The sequence below is a fragment of the Somniosus microcephalus genome, unplaced genomic scaffold (genome assembly GCF_052327205.1).
Source record: "Somniosus microcephalus isolate GS21.2 unplaced genomic scaffold, FLI_Smic_1.0 unresolved_chr3, whole genome shotgun sequence".
NCBI lineage: Eukaryota > Metazoa > Chordata > Chondrichthyes > Squaliformes > Somniosidae > Somniosus > Somniosus microcephalus.
Genome location: NW_028225181.1, coordinates 18,989,262 through 19,007,592, shown reverse-complemented (window position 1 = coordinate 19,007,592; position 18,331 = coordinate 18,989,262). Strand labels below are relative to the sequence as shown.

Here is an 18,331-nt window from a genome sequence, read left to right as displayed (position 1 = left end):
GGTTTTGGTTGTCTTTAATTGTTGCTTCTAATGTGTGGAGTTTTTCTGTGACCTGATGTTGACTTGGGTTTGTTTTGTTTATTGGGATGTCTTTGTAGAGGTTTTCAAAATGTGTTCTCCAGATGTCGCCATCTTGGATTGGTAATGCTTGCAATTGTGTTGTACTCAGGTTATTCCACATTTCCCAGAATTGTTTTGGATTGGTGGAGTTTTCAATTTCTTCGAGTATTTTGTGGGTATAGTTTTGTGTTTTGTTCCTAATGGTGTGTTTATATCTTTTGAGGGTTTCATTGTATCTAGTACGTAGCTCCGGATTGTTTGGTTGCCGATGCTTTTGGTTTGATATTTTTCTCAGGTCTTTTCTGGCATTTTTGCATTCGTGGTCAAACCATTTCATATTTTTATTTTGTCTTTTGTGACGCTTCCTCTTCTGTTTCACGAGGTCGGCTTTTACAGCTGCCTCATGGAAGATCATATTTATATCCTCTATGGCCGTGTTTACACCATCTCTGGTGATCTCATATAGATTTTCTTTAAATTTTGAAATTTTACTTGTGAGATCAGGTGAATTTAGTGCTGTGATGAATTTATCTCCACTGTCTGGGGCCCATCTGTATGTCTGGTTTATTTTATGTAGCTTACTGTGTTCCTTTTTTGTGTCTGTAGTTTGGGCAGAAAGTTTAAGGTACACATTTATTTGGTTATGGTCTGAGAGGGGGGATTGCTGCCTGACAGTGAATGCGTTGATATCGCAGGGGTCCAGGTCAGTGATTGTATAGTCCACCACACTAGACCCAAGAGTTGAGGAGTATGTGAGTCTCCCTTGGGAGTCCCCTCTGAACCTACCATTAACTATGTACAGGCCTAAGGCTCGGCAGAGTTGCACTACCTCCCTACCGCTTTTATTTATTTCACGATCAAGGTTGGTCCGATTTGCGATGGCTGGTGTGACATCTAAAGGGGTCTGGCCAAACACATGGTTGTTTCCCTGTGGGTCTATGAAGTCAGGTTCACAACCGGTCCTTGCATTTAGGTCCCCACATATTATCACCTTTCCTTGGGCCTGGAAATGGCTGATTTCCATGTGGAGAGTATCAAATAACTCCTCTTCGAAATATGGCGAATCTATTGGAGGTATGTAGATCGCACATAAGTAAACATCTTTTTTTGCTATTCCTATATTTTTATCTAGTTTTAGCCATACGTGTGATTTCCCCTGTTTTACCGGTGAGATGTGTTTGTCCAGTTCTCCCTTATACCACACCAATATTCCCCCGGAGGTTCTGCCCTTGCATGTTTTAGTGTTCTTTACTGAGGGCACAATGATTTCATGGTACATTGGAGGACAGTGGGTCGGCATGTCCTTTTGGCACCATGTTTCTGTTAACACAATTATATCAATGTCTTTTATAGCTTTTAGGAATTCAGGGTCTGTACTCTTCATCCCAAAAGTTGAGGAGCGGAGGCCCTGGATATTCCAGCAGCTTATGTGGAAAGAACGCATTTATATAGTTCAATAAAACGAAATAAAATGGACCTATTTTGTGGGATGAGTGTGGAAACACTATTTTCTATAATGCTAAGTGATGATTTAGTATAAATTTCATGAGGCATGCACATATATCTATCTAATAATAGTAATAATACTGATAAGATAACAATAATGATAATGATAAATAACAATATTAATAATTTCTCCGGCTTTCTATCAGGCTGTTCAGCATCGTCATGATCTTTCTCAGTTCTTGGTCTACAGTCTGTGGTCTAGAGGGGGGTCTTGGGTCAGGTATAAAAGCACGGTTCTGTTGTCGGTTTTGTAAAGGGGGGTGGGGGACATTGGTGGTCCTGTTTGGGCTCCCAATGGTAGGGGGGGTGGGAGGGCTGCGTCTTTTGGCAGTGTTTATGAGGTTTCTTGCGAAGACCCACATCCGCTGTTTGAGTAGATGTATTTCGTCATAGAGGTCCCTTGTGTCTCTCTCTGTCTCTCTCTCTTTCTCTGTCTCTCTGTCTCTCTCTCTTTCTCTGTCTCTCTGTCTCTCTCTCTCTGTCTCTCTCTCTGTCTCTCTCTCTTTCTGTCTCTCTGTCTGTCTGTCTGTCTATCTCTCTATCTGTCTGTCTCTCTCTGTCTCTATCTCTCTCTGTCTCTCTCTCTCTGTCTCCCTCTCTCTCTCCCTGTCTCTCTCTCTGTCTGTCTCTCTGTGTCTGTCTGTCTGTCTCTCTCTCTGTCTATCTCGCTAGCTGTCTCTCTCTCTCTCTCTCTCTCTGTCTCTATCTCTCTCTCTCTGTAGGATCGTTGAATTGAAAGTTGATTTTGATACTTGTAAATGCAGTTGGGTTACCCAAACAACCAACCAACCATTTCCTTCCTGATTATCTCACGCAATCCATCTCAAATCAACTAAAAATACTCTGTAAGGAAAGTCACTTCTGTCTGTCTCTCTCTCTCGCTGAGGGAGCGCTACACTGTCGGAGCGGCAGCACTGAGGGAGCGATGCACTGTGGGAGGGGCAGTACTGAGGGAGCGCTGCACTGTCGGAGGGGCAGTACTGAGGGAGCGCTGCACTGTCGGAGCGGCAGCACTGAGGGAGCGCGGCACTGTTGGAGGGACAGTACTGAGGGAGTGCTGCACTGTCGGAGGGACAGTACTGAGGGAGCGCTGCACTGTCGGAGGGGCAGTACTGAGGGAGCGGTGCACTGTCGGAGGGGCAGTACTGAGGGAGCGATGCACTGTGGGAGGGGCAGTACTGAGGGAGCGCTGCACTGTCGGAGGGGCAGTACTGAGGGAGCGCTGCACTGTCGGAGCGGCAGCACTGAGGGAGCGCGGCACTGTTGGAGGGACAGTACTGAGGGAGTGCTGCACTGTCGGAGGGACAGTACTGAGGGAGCGCTGCACTGTCGGAGGGGCAGTACTGAGGGAGTGCAGCACTGTCGGAGGGGCGGTACTGAGGGAGCGCTGCACTGTCGGAGGGGCAGTACTGAGGGAGCGCTGCACTGTCGGAGGGGCAGTACTGAGGGTGTGCTGCACTGTCGGAGGGGCAGTACTGAGGGAGCGCGGCACTGTTGGAGGGTCAGTACTGAGGGAGCGCTGCACTGTTGGAGGGACAGTACTGAGGGAGCGCTGCACTGTTGGAGGAGCAGTACTGAGGGAGCGCTGCACTGTCGGAGCGGCCGTACTCAGGGAGTGCTGCACTGTCGGAGGGGCAGTACTGAGGGAGCACTGCACTGTCGGATGGGCAGTACTGAGGGAGCGCTGCACTGTCGGAGGGGCAGTACTGAGGGAGTGCTGCACTGTCGGAGGGGCAGTACTGAGGGAGCGATGCACTGTGGGAGGGGCAGTACTGAGGGAGCGCTGCACTGTCGGAGGGGCAGTACTGAGGGAGCGCTGCACTGTCGGAGGGGCAGTACTGAGGGAGCGCTGCACTGTCGGAGAGGCAGTACTGAGGGAGCGCTGCACTGTCGGAGGGGCAGTACTGAGGCAGCACTGCACTGTCAGAGGGGCAGTACTGAGGGAGCGCTGCACTGTCGGAGGGGCAGTACTGAGGGAGCGCTGCACTGTCGGAGGGGCAGTACTGAGGGAGCGCTGCACTGTCAGAGGGGCAGTACTGAGGGAGCGCTGCACTGTCGGAGGGGCAGTACTGAGGGAGCGCTGCACTGTCGGAGGGGCAGTACTGAGGGAGCGCTGCACTGTCGGAGGGGCAGTACTGAGGGAGCGCTGGACTGTCAGAGGGGCAGTACTGAGGGAGCACTGCGCTGTCGGAGGGGCAGTACTGAGGGAGCGCTACACTGTCGGAGGGGCAGTACTGAGGGAGCGCTGCACTGTCGGAGGGTCAGTACTGAGGGAGCGCTGCACTGTCGGAGGGGCAGTACTGAGGGAGCGCTGCACTGTCGGAGGGGCAGTACTGAGGGAGCGCTGCACTGTCGGAGGGGCAGTACTGAGGGAGCGCTGCACTGTCGGAGGGGCAGTACTGAGGGAGCGCTGCACTGTCGGAGGGGCAGTACTGAGGGAGCGCTGCACTGTCGGAGGGGCAGTACTGAGGGAGCGCTGCACTGTCGGAGGGGCAGTACTGAGGGAGCGCTGCACTGTCAGAGGGGCAGTACTGAGGGAGCACTGCGCTGTCGGAGGGGCAGTACTGAGGGAGCGCTACACTGTCGGAGGGGCAGTACTGAGGGAGCGCTGCACTGTCGGAGGGGCAGTACTGAGGGAGCGCTGCACTGTCGGAGGGGCAGTACTGAGGGAGCGCTGCACTGTCGGAGGGGCAGTACTGAGGGAGCGCTGCACTGTCGGAGGGGCAGTACTGAGGGAGCGCTGCACTGTCGGAGGGGCAGTACTGAGGGAGCGCTGCACTGTCGGAGGGGCAGTACTGAGGCTGCACTGCACTGTCGGAGGGGCAGTACTGAGGGAGCGCTGCACTGTCGGAGGGGCAGTACTGAGGGAGCGCTGCACTGTCGGAGGGGCAGTACTGAGGGAGCGCTGCACTGTCGGAGGGGCAGTACTGAGGCTGCACTGCACTGTCGGAGGGGCAGTACTGAGGGAGCGCTGCACTGTCGGAGGGGCAGTACTGAGGCTGCACTGCACTGTCAGAGGTGCCGTCTTTCGGGATGAAGCGTTAAACTGAGGCCCAGTCTGCCCTCTCAGGCGGACGTAAAATATCTGTTATTTGGAAGATGAGCACGGGGAGCTCTGCCCAGTGCTCTAGGGCCAACATTCTCTCCTGCCCACTCTGAACAGATTTTACTGGGGACCGTCGCATCTTGGGCTCCGCTGTGGGATCGCGCTGTGTGCTAATTGGCGGCTCTGCTCCGCTATGTTTACGAAGATGAAAAGCGGCCGGAGGATTATTTGGCCACGTATCGCGATTGGGCGACGGGTCAAGCCATCAGTGCGCACCCTCTGACCTCTCACCCCATACTCCCCCCACCCCCAAAACTCTCCCCCACCTCACCCCCCCACCCCCCGCTCCCCCTCCCGCCTGGGGGGTGTCCCGCCGCACTACAACATCCCCCCGCGAACTCCTTCATTTACCTCTTGTCATCATCGCTTGCTCCTCGATACCCCCTGGGGAGCGGAGGCCGGGGTGTGTGGGGGGGGTGGTGGGTAGTGGTGGTGGAAGGAATAAAAGGTCACGGCCCTGCCAGCCGATTGGCCGCCCGGGTGGCCCGTAGAAACCCCCCTGTCCTTTGCCAGTGCTGCCGCTGCCGGTCTGTCAGCTCCCGCGTGCCGATCTGTCCCGTGCGTGTGTCGGCTCCGTCTTCTTCCTCTCTCTCGCTCGCTCTCTTCCACCTCCCCTCACTCCTGTCCCGTGAGCTGCTTGAGGTCTTGGCCCAGTACCGCCCTCACCCCCCCCCAGCCATCCCTTCTCACGAGCAATCTCTGTTTGCACTGCTGGACTTCCGATTGCCACTCAAATTATCTCACAACAGAATCTATCCTGCCACTTCCTGACCAGGTCTAACCTTTGTGCTCAGAGCTCATTTCAATCAGGGAGGGGATTGTCTTAGCAGTTACCGTAATCTTCCTGGTTCAAGCTCCTCCCCGCCTTCTAATCTCCTCAAAAAATCACTTCAGCACAGAGCAGGAAAGGTGCAGGCTCCACCCCCAGCCTGTGCTGAGTTAGCCTGATCTCACACCCGGTGTGGTACTGAGCCCCACACACACACACACACACACACACATACACAGAGCAGGAAAGGCCCAGGCTCCACCCCCGGCCTGTGCTGAGTTAGCCTGATCTCACACCCGGTGTGGTACTGAGCCCCACACACACACACACAGAGCAGGAAAGGCCCAGGCTCCATCTCCGGCCTGTGCTCAGTTAGCCTGATCTCACACCCGGTGTGGTACTGAGCCCCACACACACACACACAGAGCAGGAAAGGCCCAGGCTCCATCTCCGGCCTGTGCTCAGTTAGCCTGATCTCACACCCGGTGTGGTACTGAGCCCCACACACACACACACAGAGCAGGAAAGGCCCAGGCTCCATCTCCGGCCTGTGCTGAGTTAGCCTGATCTCACACCCGGTGTGGTACTGAGCCCCACACACACACACACAGAGCAGGAAAGGCCCAGGCTCCATCCCGGCCTGTGCTGAGTTAGCCTGATCTCACACCGGGTGTGGGACTGAGCCCCACTCACACACAGAGCAAGAAAGGCCCAGGCTCCATCCCCGGCCTGTGCTGAGTTAGCCTGATCTCTCACCCGGTGTGGTACTGAGCCCCACACACACACACACAGAGCAGGAAAGGCCCAGGCTCCATCCCGGCCTGTGCTGAGTTAGCCTGATCTCTCACCCGGTGTGGTACTGAGCCCCACACACACACACACAGAGCAGGAAAGGCCCAGGCTCCATCCCCGGCCTGTGCTGAGTTAGCCTGATCTCACACCGGGTGTGGGACTGAGCCACACACACACACAGAGCAGGAAAGGCCCAGGCTCCATCCCCGGCCTGTGCTGAGTTAGCCTGATCTCACACCGGGTGTGGGACTGAGCCCCACTCACACACACACACAAACACACTGTAAGGTGTTTGGTTTCCTCGTCCTTACAAGTGTTCTTTGGGGAAAAAATTTGGCATCGCCCCATTTGGGGCGCTATTATCGGCGGTGCGCAAAGTTTAGCGCCTCGCGCTAATTATCGCCTCCGACAGCAACCTTGGCTTTTATCGCCCCTGGAGGTGATTGGAGCGCTAAATCAGGCACTACACACCTCTCTTAAGGCGCTAAGACCGAGGAGCGAGGCGCTACCTCACAGCGCTGGCGAAGCTCAGGTGATTTCAGTCAGCAATGGAACACAGACACACTGGCGTCGGCCAGTTCTTAAAGGGGAGTTCTGAAGAATGGTCATCGACCTGAAACGTTAACTCTGTTTCTCTCTTCACAGATGCTGCTTGACCTGCTGAGTTTCTCCAGCATTTTCTGTTTTTATCTTAAAGGGGAGGGTTGATCTTGGTCTCCATCCACATCCTGCTCATTGCAGCCTTGAATCTCGGCCTGAATCTCGGCCTGGAGAGACCTGTACATCAAACCTGCTGGAAAGAACAATGGCGAGGCCCAGGGAAAGAGCTCAGAGTGCAGCCCCCACAGTCTCTTCTAAATCGATACAAGGAAGGGCAAATCAAAAACAACCTGCAAAGTGCTGCTCAGTACCCAAAACTCCTTCACGCAGTGTTGAATCTCTCCAGAAGCCTTGCTCTCTCTCTCTTTAAGCCTTTAAACAGCGCTCCCCTAGTCCCTTTCTGACAGCATAACGCTCCCCTCCACCTGTCGTTGCTAGCGGCAGGCAGTAAGGCAGGGGGCGCCACTCACTATCCGGTCCGGGGCACTAACGGGGCGTTGTGCACTCGGCTGACACCACGATCTGCCAGCGCAGGAGATCGTGGCGGTATTGTTTAGCGCCGCCGCAAAATGTCTGGTCAATTTCGCGAGAAGCGCAGATACCGCCGCACCCGGGGGCTGGTTGCTTTGCGCCCCACTTAGCGCCCTCTTAAGGCGTTAACGGGTGGCGCTACCAACTGAATTTCTCCCCCATTGACTCTGGGTTTTACAGGAACAAAATGGTAGACGACACAAAGGTTTACCTAAAACTGTTAGGCCTAGAAATTCGGTATAGCCGCGTTTGGGGCGCTAGTCCTGGCGACGCGCAAAGTTTAGCGCCAGGCGCAATTTAGCGCCACCTAGCGCGATATTGGGTTGCAGCGCCCCTAAAGGTGATTGCGGCGCTAAATCAGGCGCTGCACGCTACTCTTAAGGCGCTATCCCGGCGGCGCAACCCAATTTCGCGGCGGCAGGGCGCAGCGAGGGCGCTGTCAATAATCACTTTCCCTGAGACACACTGGCGCCGGCCAGCTCTTAAAGGGGCAGGTCAATTGGCATCACCAGACACACTCACTGCCTTGTAGGCCTTCAAAGCGGTGGGAGCCTACCTGTGGCGCACCAGCCTAGCAAGACATGGAAAGGGTGAGGCAGAGGGCGGAACGCCTCACTGATGGGGCATTGGATGCTTTGGTTGGTGCAGTGGAATCAAGGCCAAGGAAGATGGTCGGAATGTGATTTATGTTTTGGACAGTCTCCCAGGTGTGAGAGGCAGTTATGTGTCAGTGTATTAGTTTTGCTTTCTGTTGCCATAGCTTTCTCATGTTTGAAGGAACCACATTTTGTGTAATGAAACACTTTCTTCATTTACAATGGCCATGCCTGCTATTTACATGCATCTTGCCCTTCACAGGCTTGGGGGTATCAGACCGCTTCCATTCCTGTTCTTGGAATGGCAGCAAGCATTCCGTGAGAGGGGCCTAGAAGCTACTTCTGATCAGCCTCTGACGCGCAGCCTGAGAAGAGCCGCTCGCGTAGAAGTTCAGGCCAGCAGGCATCTTCTCAGCCACCGACAGAGATGTTCTGCACCTCATCTGAGGCTGCAGATCTGGCTGAAGCAGCTGGCACAGCTCAGTCACCACCTCCTTTCTAAATCGCAGCCTTCTGACACACTACTCCTCCGGCATGTTCATGTAGGAAAACTGCTGTCGGATAACCCTGCCAGCGTAAGGTCTGCTGTGGTGACGTCTGCTAGCCCTCCTCCGTCTGGCCATGCCCGCCCCCCCTCTCCCAGCGTCTCAGTGCCCTTTCCAGATGATTCATCAGCAGGACGTTCCCCTCCAATGCAGCCCCCGTAATAAGTGCCCACAGGAAGGTTCCCCGTTGTCAAGGCTCACCAACAGCAAGGTGATGGTCAGAAGGCTGAAGATCGTCTGCCTGCGCTGGCTCAGTGGTCAAATGGCTCTCAGTGTGCAGCTCAGCAACTCTTTGTAGCTCTCGAGGAAGTTGTGCACCAAAAATGGCTACCGCATTTAAACCACACCAGTCCCCTTTAAATAACGCTCCTCCAGCCCGAGAGTGACTTGGTAAGGTTCCAGGTAAGCTGTCACTATTAGCGCCAGGCGCTACGGAGGGGGGCGCCACTGAATTTCCGGTCCGGGGCGCCCAAAAGGTGTTGCACACTCAAATGGCGTCATAATCAGCCTGCGCCCATGAGCGGGCAGTAAGATTTAGCGCCGGCGCTAAATGCATGCTCAATATGGGGCGAGGCGCTAGGCGCCCTGCGCCCACCCGGAAATTGGCTAGCGCCCCACTTCTCGGCCTCTTTAGGCGTTAATCGATGGCGCTAACAACCGAATTTCTCCCAACCAACAAAACACAGACAAATCCCTGTTGAGATTTGGCTGAAACTTGCAATCACCCATACGGCCGGTCGTTACCATTGTGGATTGTAGGCCTGGATCGGAGATGACCTGTCTCCATCCTCCTTTATCTGACTGCAGCTGCCTACACAGCGCAAAGCCCCTTGTAGAGTCAACTGATACTTACAATCACCCGTCCGGCTGGTCGTGACCGACGTCGATTGCAGGCTGGGAGCTGGAGATGACCGTCTTCCCTACCTTCTTACACCTGGCAGTTGCTGTAGTCAGAGTTAGCTTCCGAGAGAGAGAGCTTCCCAGAGAGAGCTTCCCAGAGAGAGAGCGCGAGCTGAGGTGTGGTTCCTTCTTACAGTTCTTTTAGTCACCTGGCCCCATGCTGGGCCTCCCCCCCAACCAGTTTCGGTTGTCGGTTTGCTGAACTGTCCGACATTCACACCTGTAATCCAATCACCAGAGGTGTACAGAGTTGTGAGATCGAAGATAACTCTATGGGCTCGATTTTGCCAGGCCCGAGGAGGCGGGATTGGAGGCATGTGAGGTGGTAAAATCGCAAAAAATGGCAGGCGGGCCTCATCCCGCCTCCGAGCAATTTTCCCAAATGCGTGTTTTCTGACCCCGTTTCCATCCCACCTCCCAGAGGTGCGATAGGCCCTTAAGGCCCTTAACAACCACTTAATTGCCTCTATAATCCCATTTTGAGAGGCCTTTCTGATTTTACCACTTTTCCCACGTCCTGCACGTCTCCTCTGGAACACGCCAGTGAATCCTGACGGCCTCACAAGTGGACTGCTTACTAACAGCTGCAGCTCCATCATTAAAAAGGAGTTTTCAGCAATCATCATTTGCAGGTGGCAGAACTTTGTTGTCTCAGGTCTGGGGGAACTTTTAGCAGGCCTACTCATTGTTATGGAGGTTTGGAGCCTGACACCCATCTCCAGTGTGACCTCCTGGGAAACCCCTCTCTCATCCTTGACTGAGCGCTTGCTCAACTGAGGTATATAGCAGAAGCATGGGAACCATTTAATTCCTTTCCTCCTGGACATCAGATTCGGACGAAGACCAGCCGCGGCAGCAGCAGAACCCTGAACTACAGCAGGAGCAACAACAGGAGCGCCAAGCTGCTGCTCACCCACCTGAAGCTGCACAGGCCAGAAGGCGCCAGTGCGCGACCACATTGCTGCCCGGGATGCAAGGGACGCGCTCATCTTGGCCAGATTTGCTTAGCCTGCACAATCAAACACTTTTGCTTCGCACCTTCTTATCAGACCACCGACAATGGACAAGAACCTGCGGATTCTTAGCACTCGGCCCACCATACTGACAATTGCAAGTCGCCCTATGTCCTCAATGTGGAAGTCCCATTAGCGAAATGACACACGCCACAACTGCTACAGTTTGGCATCAGAATTTTTTATGACAATAAGCAACTGATGGCTTTTCGAAATTAAACACATTACACCCAAGTGACTACCCTTGTGACTACTTGTGCATTATCTTCCTCTTACGCGTGCTCCTACGTGGTGCTTCCCCTGTGGCTTCAGCAGATGTGGAGGCCCCTTGCTCACTTTCTTGCTGCTCCTGCCTCGACACCTTTGGCGGGCGTCCTCTGGGGTTGCGAACCTGTGAGGGCTCGGCAACAGTCTGCTGCTCCTGCGGCTGTGCAGGGGTTGAGACGCCGATCTCAGTTGAGTGGGGACTCTGGTGGGGCTCTGACTGAGGGCTCTGCAGTGGCATGGTTGTGTGAGCGCTTCGGAGAGGAGCCCCCACTTCCTTGTTGTATGCCACCAACATCCCTCTCATGGGTCAACTCCACTTCAGAGCTAGCAAGTGGCTGGACAGCACCTTCCTGCACTGCAGGGGGGCCATGAGGACCTGTTTCTGCACTGGAAGTCCTACTCCAGAGGACTTGCATGAAGGTCTGGTTTGTTTGCTCAATAGCTGACCATCGCTCCTCAAGAGATGTCAGTCTATTCTGAACAATTATCATGTTTTCCATACCCTGGTGAAAGGATGGACATAGCCATCCTCTCCTCTACCGTAGCCATCCTCTCCTCTACGGTAGCCAGCCTTACCATGGAGGTAGCCATCCTTTCCAAGGAGGTTGCCATCCTTTCCGTGGTGATGCGTTCATGCGCCAATGCCTCCACAAAGGCTCTGCTCATGTTCGCAATGGACTCCTCAATTCGCTCCACACTCGCAGCGACCCTGGAGACAAAACCTGCCAGAGACTCCTGCATCTGTTCCTGGAGTTCCAGCACTGCTCTTCTTCTGGATGGACCCGGAGGCACAGGGTCGACATGCAGCGGAGCCGAGCTGGGAGAGTCCTGCGCCCTCCGACGAGGACTCTCCACTGCTGTCCCTGTCGTCACCATCTGCTGATGCTCACTTGTGAGCTGAGATACACCAGGTGACAACGCTACTCTATGTCCTGAAGGTACCACCGAGGTGTGAGTGTCTGCGCTGGTGCAGGGTGCGCTGAATTCTGCTGACGGAGCGCCCTCAGAGGTTGCAGCTTCCTCTGAGGAGTCTGGAGGCTCAGGCTGTTCCTCCTGGATAGTGGGGACGGGAGCTCTCGATGGTCCTGTGGGGGAGTAAAGGAAAGAGTTAGAGATGTGAGGTAAAGGTTGCATGCACATTGAATTGTGCAGATTGATATGCCTATCAATTAGTCCAATAAAAGGCGACGAGTTAAGAACGTAACTGAAGGTTTTTATTGGCTAAATAACAGAGCCCACCCTCGTGGGTGATCCGATCCAACAGGGAGGAATACTAGCCAGTCAGCTACCTTTATACCTGGGCAGGTAATGGGCGGAGTCGGAGGTGGTCAGCCCAGGTACAACAGTGCGACAAGAGGCGACCTCGTGTAGTGATGTGACAGTGAGAACAGTGAGAACAATATACAGTGATAACTATAACAGTGGTTTACCACATTCACCCCTTGTTTAGATTAGAGTCCGGCGGGGTGAAGTGTATTACCAGCTCTGGTATGTCAGTCTGTCCGGAGGCTTCGTTAGCCTCTCCGATCGTCGCAGCGGCGGTGTTACATTATCCGGTGTTAAAGCTGGTGTCTGCGTAGTCGGCAAAGGCTCGTGGGGTTCCGGCATGCCGTCTACCTCGGCTGGACTCGGGGGGTTGGGAGGGGGGGGTGAGGGTGCGAGGTCTCGTAAGGAGACAGTGTCCTCCCGTCCGTCTGGGTAAGCCACATAGGCGTACTGGGGGTTGGCGTGCAGGAGGTTCACCTTCTCGACCAGGGGGTCCGTTTTATGGGCCCTCACGTGCTTTCGCAGCAAGACGGGTCCCGGAGAGGTCAGCCAGGTTGGTAGGGTGGTTCCCGTAGTCGACTTCCTGGGGAAGACAAACATTCGAGCATGGGGGGTGGTGTTAATGGCAGTGCAAAGTAGTGACCGGATGGAGTGCAGCGCAATCGGGAGGACCTCTTGCCAGCGGGAGGTTGGGAGGCCCTTAGACTTTAAGGCTAAGAGGGTGGCCTTCCATACCGTCGCGTTCTCTCTTTCCACCTGGCCGTTCCCTCGGGGGTTGTAGCTGGTGGTCCTGCTTGCTGCAATACCCCTCTCCAATAGGAACTGACGGAGTTCCTCGCTCATGAAGGAGGCGCCCCGGTCACTATGTATATAGTTCGGGAACCCGAACAAGGCGAAGAGTTTGTTCAGGCATTTAATGACCGTGTTACTGGTCATGTCTGGGCAGGGGAAGGCAAAGGGGAAACGGGAGTACTCATCAACGATGTTGAGGAAGTACACATTACGGTCGGATGACGGTAGGGGCCCCTTGAAGTCGATGCTCAGACGCTCGAAGGGGCGGGTGGCCTTGATCAGGCTTGCTCTGTCCGGCTTATAGAAGTGCGGTTTGCACTCAGCACAGATCTGGCAGTTCCTGGTCATGGTCCTGACCTCCTCGATGGAGTATGGCAGGTTGCGGGCCTTAATGAAATGGTAGAGTCTGGTGACTCCGGGGTGGCAGAGGTCATTGTGGAGGGTCTGAAGTCTATCACTTTGCGCGCTGGCGCATGTAATGCGTGAAAGAGCATCAGGGGGGTCGTTCAGTTTACCGGGCCGGTACAAGATCTCATAATCATAGGTGGAAAGCTCGATTCTCCACCTCAAGATTTTGTCGTTCTTGATCTTGCCCCTCAGCTTGTTATTAAACATGAAGGCAACCGAGCATTGGTCGGTGAGGAGGGTAAATCGTTTGCCTGCCAAGTAGTGCCTCCAGCGCCGTACTGCCTCCACAATTGCCTGGGCTTCCTTCTCGACCGACGAGTGTCGGGTCTCGGGGCCCTGTAGGGTCCTTGAGAAGAAGGCTACCGGCCTACCCTCCTGGTTAAGGGTAGCGGCTAGGGCGAAGTCGGATGCATCGCTCTCCACTTGGAAGGGGATTGACTCATCCACTGCGTGCATTGTGGCCTTGGCTATGTCTCCCTTAATGAGGGAGAAGGCTGCGCACGCCTCTTCCGTGAGGGGGAAGGATGTGGTTTTCAGGAGGGGTCTGGCTTTGTCCGCATAATTGGGTACCCATTGGGCATAGTAGGCGAAAAGCCCCAGGGTTCTCCTAAGTGCTTTTGGACAGTGGGGGAGGGGTAGCTCCATGAGGGGGCGCATTCTTTCGGGGTCGGGGCCGATGACTCCGTTCTCTACTACACAGCCAAGGATGGCAAGGCGCGCTGTGTTAAACACGCATTTCTCCTTATTGTAGGTGAGGTTCAGCCGTTGGGCCGTACGGAGGAATTTCTCCAGATTCACGTCATGGTCCTGCCGGTTGCGGCCGCAGATGGTGACGTTATCGAGATAGGGGAAAGTGGCCTGTAGTCCGTTCTGGTCAACCATCCGGTCCATCTCCCGTTGGAAAACCGAGACCCCGTTGGTGACACCAAAGGGGACCCTAAGGAATTGGTAGAGGCGGCCATTCGCCTCGAAGGCGGTGTACTGGCTGTCCTCCGGGCTGATGGGGAGTTGGTGGTAGGCCGACTTGAGGTCGATGGTCGAGAATACGCGGTATTGTGCAATCTCATTGACCATGTCCGATATGCGGGGGAGGGGGTATGCGTCCAGCTGGGTGTATCTGTTTATGGTCTGGCTGTAGTCGATAACCAGGCGATTTTTGTCGCCGGTCTTGACTACCACCACCTGGGCACGCCAGGGGCTGCTGCTCCCCTCAATAATGCCCTCTTTCAGGAGTCGCTGCACCTCAGAGCTAATGAAGGCTCTGTCCCCAGCGCTGTACCGCCTGCTCTTAGTAGCGACAGGTTTGCAGTCGGGGGTGAGGTTAGCGAACAGGGAAGGTGGCGGTACCTTGAGGGTGGATAGGCTGCAGGTGTTACGCGGTGGGCGGTTTAACTTTCGCTGGTTGTCGACTGTGAGTGGGGGGAGGGGTCCACCGTATGCTAGGGTTACACTTTGGAGGTGGGATTGGAAGTCCAGCCCTAGTATGACAGCAGCGCACAGCTGGGGGAGTACGAGGAGTTTAAAATTTTTATACTCTGTCCCTTTAACCGACAATGTCACGACACAGTAGCCGCTGATGTCTGTGGCGTGCGACCTCGATGCCATCGAGATGCGGCTGCGCGTTGGCAGGACGGGGAGGGAGTAGTGGCTCACCGTGTCTGGGTGGATGAAGCTCTCCGTGCTTCCGCTGTCGAACAGGCAGGTCGTGGCGTGGCCGTTGACTTTGATGTCCATCATTGAGCTGGCCAGGTGGTGCGGGCGGGCTTGATCCAGGGTCACGGAAGCTAGGGTGTAGATGAGCGCGTTGTTGTCATGACAAGATGGCGGCGAAGATGGCGGCCCCCGTAGTTCACATGAGGCTCTGTTTAAATCGTTTGCCCCGCACAAAGATGGCCGCCCCTGCTGTTCCCATGAGGCTCTGCAGGCTTCGGCTGCCCCGCACAAAGATGGCCGCCCCTGGTTTTCCCATGAGGCTCTGCAGGCTTCGGCTGCCCCGCACAAAGATGGCCGCCCCTGGTTTTCCCATGAGGCTCTGCAGGCTTCGGCTGCCCCGCACAAAGATGGCCGCCCCCAGGGTTCGCATGAGGCACTGCTGGCTTCTGAGGATTTGCTTCTGCAGGCCTTGGAGAAGTGGCCTTTCTTGAGGCAGGTTTTGCAGGTCGAGTTTTTGGCTGGGCAGCGCGACCTCGGATGCTTCTCCTGGCCGCAAAAGAAGCAGCCAGCGGCCCGATCGGGGTTGCCTGATGTCGGGGCCGGTACCGGGGCTAGCGGGCCCGGTCGGATCCGTGATGCAGACGCTGAGGTAGGTCCCGGGGGCAGCGCTGTGAAGGGTGGTGGGGTGGGGGTCGGGCCCGAGTCCCAGGGTCGCGAATAGTACCTGGCAAACGCTTCCTGGTCTTGCTGGGTGGCCTCTAGGGTGAGGGCGAGGGCTTCGGCCTTGTCCAGGTCTATGTCCTTAGCTTCAAGCAGTCTTTGCCGTGTGTAGTCGGAACGTAGGCCTCTCACCAAGGCGTCGCGGACATTGTCTTCCATGTTCGCAGTAGCCGTCACCGCTTTAAAGTCACAGTTCCTGCCGAGTTGTCTCAGCGCTCGTGAAAATTCAGCTATCGATTCTCCTGGCTGTTGCTGGCGAGATCTTAAGAGATGCCTAGTGTACATGTAGTTTACCGGGCTCCGGTACTGCTGTTTCAGTAGGTTGATGGCGTCGTCGTACGTAGTCATGTCCTGGATGAGTGTATATACTCTCGGGCTCGCTTGGGCTTTCAGGACTCTTAGTTTGGATCTCTGAGGGACGACGGCTTCCTCCAGGTACGATTCGAAGCAGTCCAGCCAGTGTTTGAAGTCGTTGGCTGAGTTTGGTGCCTGTGGGTTTAGATCCAGGTATGGTGGTTTCAAGGCTTGCAGCCAAGCCGGCTGGTGTGGCCCGTTGTCTGGAGGCTGCTGTTGCTGTGCTGCTGGGTGAGCTCCTTGCTGTTGCTGTTCATTATCAGACATCTTTAAAATTTAGTCAATAAAATTGATATGCCTATCAATTAGTCCAATAAAAGGCGACGAGTTAAGAACGTAACTGAAGGTTTTTATTGGCTAAATAACAGAGCCCACCCTCGTGGGTGATCCGATCCAACAGGGAGGAATACTAGCCAGTCAGCTACCTTTATACCTGGGCAGGTAATGGGCGGAGTCGGAGGTGGTCAGCCCAGGTATAACAGTGCGACAAGAGGCGACCTCGTGTAGTGATGTGACAGTGAGAACAGTGAGAACAATATACAGTGATAACTATAACAGTGGTTTACCACACAGATGATCATAAGTCAATCTGTTAGAGCATCAGATTCATTATCAGTGACTCATGCAATGTCAATGAGAGAGATGCCAAACTATTCTGTCACCAGCTTGCTGTGATGCGCCCGCCTGTCCATGCCCCACTTTGGAATTCCTCCTCGATCCCGGCAATTTCCAGGGCCGCCTCCTCCAAGGTGGTGAGCTGGGCTACTGAGGGTGGCCCTCCTCCTGTCCTTGCTCTTTCCCTGTTATTGTGGGCTCTCGTTTCCTGCAATGAGGGACACAAGTGGAGTTTGAGTGAGAATGAAGGAGTGAGCGTAGAGAATCCATAGCATAGATGCTTAGAAGGAGACAAAGGACCCTCCCTGTGTGTTGTAAGTTGTCATTGCGTCACAGTAATAGGGAGTGTGAGGGCTGCATGGTCGAATAGTTAAGTGAATATGACCATAGAGAGAGAGGGAATGGGTAAGGGTGCAGGGATGCCAGTGTCAAGTGGCATGTGGAGGAAGAGGTTGGCAAAGCAGAGTGCTGGTGAGGAGAGGCGATGGGGATGAGATTGAGGGTGATGAGAAAGTCATACTCACTTTTTCTGTGCGGTGAAGGTCATGAAACCTCTTCCTGCACTGCAGCCAGGTTCTGCGGCACATAGAGATGGCATTGACCTCCTGGGCCACTTGCAGCCACACAGCTTTAGTCTGTTGTGGTGGCTTTTTTCTCCCTGAGGAAGGGAAGAGCACCTCCTTATTAGATCTTGTTCCCTGCACCAGAGCTTGGGGGGAGGGCTCATCAAAGCGAGGTGCACACTTTTGTTTGCTGGTGGACATGGTCGGTAAATGAAGTCCTTCATATAATGTCATAGAAACATAGAAGATAGGAGCAGGAGTAGGCCATTCGGCCCCTCGAGCCTGCTCCACCATTCAATGGCTGATCATCCAAATTCAGTACCCTGTCCCTGCCTTCTCCCCATATCCCTTTAGCCTTAAGAAATATATCTAACTCCTTCTTGAATATATTTAATGAATTGGCCTCTACTGTCTTCTGTGGTAGAGAATTCCACAGGTTCACCACTCTCTGGGTGAAGAAATTCCTCCTCATCTCAGTCCTAAATGGCCTACCCCTTATCCTTAGACTGTGACCCCTGGTTCTGGACTCCCCGACCATCGGGAACATCCTTCCTGCATCTAGTCTGTCCAGTCCTGTTAGAATTTTATAAGTTTCAATGAGATCCCCTCTCATTCTTCTAAACTGCAGCGAGTATAAGCCCAATCGACCCAATCTCTCCTCATACGTCATTCCTGCCATCCCAGGTATCAGCCTGGTGAATCTTCACTGCACTCCCTCCATGGCAAGAACATCCTTCCTCAGATAAGGTGACCAAAACCGCACACAATACTCAAGATGTGGTCTCACCAAGGCCCTGTACAACTGCAGCAAGACATCCTTGTTCCTGTACGCGAACCCTCTCACTACGAAGGTCAACATACCATTTGCCTTCTTAACCGCCTGCTGCGCCTGCATGCTTACCTTCAGCGACTGGTGCACAAGGACACCCAGGTCTCGTTGCACTTCCCCTTCTCCCAATCTATTGCCATTCAGATAATAATCTGCCTTCCTGTTTTTGACACCAAATTGGATAACCTCACATTTATCCACATTATACTGCATCTGCCATGCTTTTGCCCAATCACCCAACCTGTCCAAATCATACTGGAGTTTCTTGGCATCCTCCTCACAGCACACACGCCCACCCAGCTTTGTGTCATCTGCAAACTTGGAGATATTACATCTAGTTCCCTCATCTAGATCATTAATATATATTGTGAATAGCTGGGGTCCAAGGACTGATCCCTGCGGTACCCCACTAGTCACTGCCTGCCACTCGGAAAAAGACCCGTTTA

The 18,331-nt window shown here is 54.3% G+C and overlaps 1 protein-coding gene across 2 annotated transcripts in view; it reads right to left on the bottom strand.

Moving 5' to 3' along the window:
- LOC147091270 (lysophosphatidic acid receptor 5-like) overlaps positions 1–18,331 on the bottom strand; it is a 110,140-nt gene that overhangs the window by 52,830 nt on the left and 38,979 nt on the right. Inside the window, exon 1 of one of the 2 annotated variants that reach the window (XM_085976699.1) lies at positions 5,024–5,515. The exons of the other annotated variant lie outside the window; for it this stretch is intronic. The gene's annotated coding sequence lies outside the window, so the exon portion shown is untranslated. Of the gene's footprint in view, positions 1–5,023; positions 5,516–18,331 lie in introns of those variants that run through there. 2 annotated transcript variants of the gene reach the window in all.